The following is a 5,344-nucleotide window of genomic DNA, read 5'->3' on the forward strand; positions in this document are numbered from 1 at the left end:
ATGGGATTAAATTGATTTTAATAAAAGATTAAAATTGTAGCAAACGTATTTATAAGAGATCTTTTGTCTAAGGTTAGTTCTATCTAAGCTAGGATATTTAAGTTGACGGAAACAAAACATCCTTACCTTGGAACTGGCCTGAAAAGGTGAATTAGATAGATTTGCTACTAATAGCTGGTAGAAATACAAGTTATTATAGCCTTTTATTTAGAATTATGGGGGCTAACAAGTAAAATATGCGGTGATTATACTAAGAATTCATGTGAAAAATGAGCTTGCGTCGACCAGCATTGAAAATCTCGGCTAACCCAATATTATGCGTTATTCTGTGTCAAAATGTCTATTTTTGTAGCTATCACAGGAATCAGTCGCATGCGGTGAATCCCAACCCATCGCAAGGGTGATCGCATGCGTTCATCGCATGAATGTTGCGGCTATAGAGTAATAACCATGATAGAAGGGTGAATGCAAGGTTGGTGGAATGCAATGATACTTCTGCAAAAACGAGCATGAACGCATACCTTGGTAGTACCAAAAATATGATGTTGACATTTTACCTACCGCGCCGTTAGTGGCAGAGGTTCAGAGCTGGACCATCACGCCGTTAGTGGCAGAGATTTAGAGCGGGACCATTAATGCTATCGACGTTTGAGCTCTATAAATAGAGCCGCAAAGCCCAAATTCAAGGCAACCGAGCTTCTGCCTTAAGGCAGATCCTTGTGATCACAGATGAGAGCGTGAGAAGACGTTTTTTAGAGTTCTTCATTCCTTCACCCATTCCGAGTGACGATCGGAGCTTTGCCGGGGTTAGATCTCGAGAGATTACTCCACCACCCTTCCATGGCACCACCGGCAGCCTTGACATACATCTGATGGAAGCAAGAGAGTGCCTACATCTAGCCCTCCATCTCTCTTTTATCTCTGTATTGTATTACGTTTTGGCTTAAGACATTAATACATTTTGTAATCAATGCATCTTTTTATTTCTTTCGACTCCATCTTCATTAACTTCTTATTTATCATCCCTTGCTTTCATTGCAATGAACTAAGTAAGATTGCAAGAGTATCACATACTCAATCATGCGACATAGACATATGAAGCATGTAGCAAACCACCGAGGTGTGCGTTGTGCGAGTATGGTGAGTAAATCCTCTTTACTAAGTGTGAGGCTGTAGCAACGCTTGTCTATGAGCGGTTGCAATGCTTGTCTATGAGCTGATCAGCGATGACTAATTGCCCGAGAGGGTAAGTAGTGGAACTCACTAAGCAAAGTAAGCAGTGTTCCTAGAGATAGAAATAATCTTATGTTCAACCATGCTTTATGTGATCATCTTGTCTTATGAGTGCATCATTCATCATTTGGACACACTTGGAAGAGTAGTCTAAAGAAAAAATCCAGGCTTGGGAGAGTTAGATTGGATCGCATAAGCAAGAGTAGAAACTTAGGAATAAGTTCTATTGCTATTTACACATTGCATGCACCCTAGAAATAGGATATGGTGGTATGCGGTCATCTTGTCTTAAGTGCGCATAAGCAAGAATAGAAACTTAGAAATAAGTTCTCTCGACATTTTTACATATGCATCGCATGCGTATATTTGTGTATAGCATGATCGCATAACTTGTGCTGGCTGGGATTGCCCTTGCGATCACGCTTAGTGATGCGGTGAATTTATCCCCTTCACCATTTTATCTATTTTTCCATGCATCTTATTATGCATTAACAGTTGCTGCATCCCTACCAACTCTCATAGTCATACTTTCATTGCTTAATCTGTTTAATTAGGAGTAGGAGTAGCGCATAGTCCTTTAACTTCATTATTCTTTTATTCTTCGTCGCAAACACATCACTTCGCTACATTTAGTTACAAGTCCCTGAGTTCAACCTCGGATCACCCCGAGAAACTTGCGATCTCGTTATACTTGGCGAGAGAGCAAGAAAACTTGTGGCAGGAATGCATGGTCATTATATATTCTTAAACGCATATTACATATTCCTTAGTCCAACGCATGACCATCGACGCATGGAGAACGAACGCATATCATAAGATGCATGCATATTTACTCTCCATTTTCCACCCATCAGCTACAAGCATGCAATTATTGATTGAAGTTTGTTAAAGCGTTTAACGAATATTAATCAAAATTGTTTAACTATCTAAAGCCAGTGTTACTGTTGGGCAAACTTAAACAATCATTTAGTAAAAATATTTAGCCTTATTTTTCCTAAGTTAAATAAACCTTAAATTTTTTTTTTTAAAAAAAATACTCATTGAGAGGAAATACGATTTGTCAAATTTTTCACTCATGTTTCTCCCTTAATGTTCACACCGTGAGACTCATGCTTGGCCTTGAAGCACTCTAGGAGCGTCCCCCTTCAGATGGTGTTTGAATGGGTTAATATCAAAGTGAATGGAGAGAGTATTTATAGTAAGTGGGAGAGGGATGTGTGTCAACATGTCTTATGGTCTCCTTCATTAGTTTACACCATGAGATATTCTTGCATGGCCTTGAGGCGCCCTAGGAGCGTTCCCTTCGGATGGTTGTGCATTAGGTCAATATCAAGGTGAACTCTAGAAATGGATAGGATCACTTTAGTTTTTACCTCAATCAGTTTGTTCCTTCGGTAAGACATTAATTTCCTTTTTCTCTTATTTTTAAAATTTTTTCTCTTAATTTAATATTTTATATATCCTCAAAATAACTATAATATAGACAAAATTTTTGAAGAAAATCTTGGGAATTAAAGTGAGCTTGTTAACTTTAAAAATCATATTCAATTAATAAAATTCTAAAATAAATAATTTAATACTTAATTATTTTAATCTAATTTAATCAACTTAGATTTTATAAAATAACTTTGATTAGTTTAATCAAATCTATATATTTCTTCAGAAAGATAAAATTTAATCTTTCATGTATGTAATTTATATTTATTTAAATATATGAACATGTGTGTTACACGTGTGTGATAGATTTTATACTCTATATATATGTGTGATAGATTTTATACTTTATATTTTGATATTATTTTTGTGATGTTCAAAAGAATGTAACTTTACTCTACTATCACATTTTCAACATCATTATGAAATGAAGGGTAAATATTATATGCACAATTTCAGTTTGACATAGACGATGCATATTATATAAACATAAATGGTTAAGTTATCGATTTATTCAACATTTATTGCAATTTAACATTGTTCACATGAGGTTTCCGGAGAAACGTGTCAAACAAGGGGTTGAACTTGAGTTTGTGTTGATGTTGAAGTTGATTTGATGCGATGTGGTTCAATCTCTAATACTTGAAGTTAATTAATCTCATCTGATTTAACGGTCATGATAAAATCGCGTGACGTCGTCAAAATTTGTCTTCAATTCAATTCGGGACATATGTCAACTTCTAATTGTATCCAAATTTAATGATTTAGAACTTCGTCATTAATTTAGTAAACGACGTGGCAACTTGTGATTGGTCCAAAATTCCTTATTCAACAAATGCCCTCTTTCGAGATTTAGCACATATATAGGTGGATGAATCTCGAAAAATATAAAGTTGGAATCAAAATCCAAATACATCTGTTCTTGAATTTGACCTCAATTGATGTGTCAGTCACACTATGAATTTAGTACATAAGTCTAACTTGAGTTTGGGATCAAAATTTGAGATATAGCCGAATTTACAAAAAGTTTTGAGCATTGTCCCACTTTAATTTTATTTTAGGATAAACTCAGGGATCTCAAATTCAAAATAATAATAATAATAATAAAGGATTCATCCCCAGTTAATGTAATTCGGGGCTAAAGATGCGATTAACAAAAGGTTCAATGCATGGCCAAAAGTTTTAGAAAATGAGGGACGAAAAAAGAATCAAAGATAAGATTTGAGTGGTAAATTTTTTTTTATTATTATAATTTTTCAACTAATAGAATCTAAATTTAACCAGTAAAGTCTAAATTTAACCAAATCTAAGATTTGTTAATTGGATTATGGATTCAGTGGAGTCCCTATAAATAGGGCTAAAAGCCTTTTGCATTTTCATCCCAGGCAGTCAAAGGTAGAAAAAACTTCCCTCTTTTCTCCTTTTTTTTCCCGAGCTGCCATCAAGAAGTCGAGCCGAGCCGAGTCGCATGTGGTAGCCTTAGTCCTTCACACAACCACCGAGTCGAGCCGCGTTCAGCCTTTTTCATCGCGTCTTCACCCGATCGCAAGCCCACCACTGTCTTGCTGAAGCCGCGCCTGCCGTCTGATCGTCAAAGGCCACCGCCCGCTCACCGCTGTCTTGCTGAAGCCGCGCCGTCGTCTAATAGTCGAAGGCCACCACCCGCTCGTCTGTTGAGGGAATCGAAAAAGATTGAACATGTTCGATGTTCGAGGCTCGTCGGGGCTCACCATCGTCGATGCTCGCCACTATTGTCGTTTGCGTTGCCGCCGCTCGCCGCTCTTGTACTCCGGCGGCTGAAGGAGGGGGCGCCCTAGGGTTCCAGCACCCCTCCGTTTCCTCTTCTTTTTTTTTATTTCCAATCGCATAGGAAGTTGTGGTCGCAAGGCGATTACGGTCATCGTGTAGAAGTTGCAGTATAAGCGAATGCGGTACTACACAAAATTACGGCTACACGATAACGCAAAATAATGGGATCAACGCAAAGTGGATGGAATGAACGCATCAACGCAAATCAAAAAGATGATGTTGACATCTCAATACCACGCTGTTGGCACGCAGGTATCATAAGGACTAAACGCGCTGAATGTCAGAATCAAAGCAGTTCATTAATGTTGTTGGCGATCCAAGCCTCTATATAAAGAAGCCGATGAGCAGAATTCCAAAACGATCTGGGGTTTTCGCCTAGGGCGCGATCCTTGTGATCTAGACAAATGCTGAGAAGAAAGCTTGAGAGTTCTTCACCTCATTCATCCATTCCGAGTGACAACGGAACCTTCGACCGAGCTAGATCTCGGGAGGTCAGCTCCATCGCCCATCCATGGCACCACCCGGCAGTCTTGACGCGCATTGTCGCTGGATGCAATCTTTACTTCCAGCTGGTCATTTCATTTTCCTTTCTTTTCTCATAATTGTATTGTATGAATTTTATGATTAAAGGAATTAATACAAATTTTTTTCAAATGCATTCTCTATTCTCTTCGACTTCATCTCCATCTTCTTTGCTTAACATCGTTACTTTCATTGCAAACTTAGTGAGATTGCTTGGGTATCGATAACTTAGTCATGTGATTAGGGATATGAAGCATGTAGCAACCCACAGAGTGTCGCGTTGCGTAAGTGTGTGAGTAACCTTATTTGCTTAGTGTGAAGCTGCGATAATGCTGTCTATAGGCTA

This window comes from Benincasa hispida, chromosome 3, assembly GCF_009727055.1.
Source record: "Benincasa hispida cultivar B227 chromosome 3, ASM972705v1, whole genome shotgun sequence".
Classification (NCBI taxonomy): domain Eukaryota; kingdom Viridiplantae; phylum Streptophyta; class Magnoliopsida; order Cucurbitales; family Cucurbitaceae; genus Benincasa; species Benincasa hispida.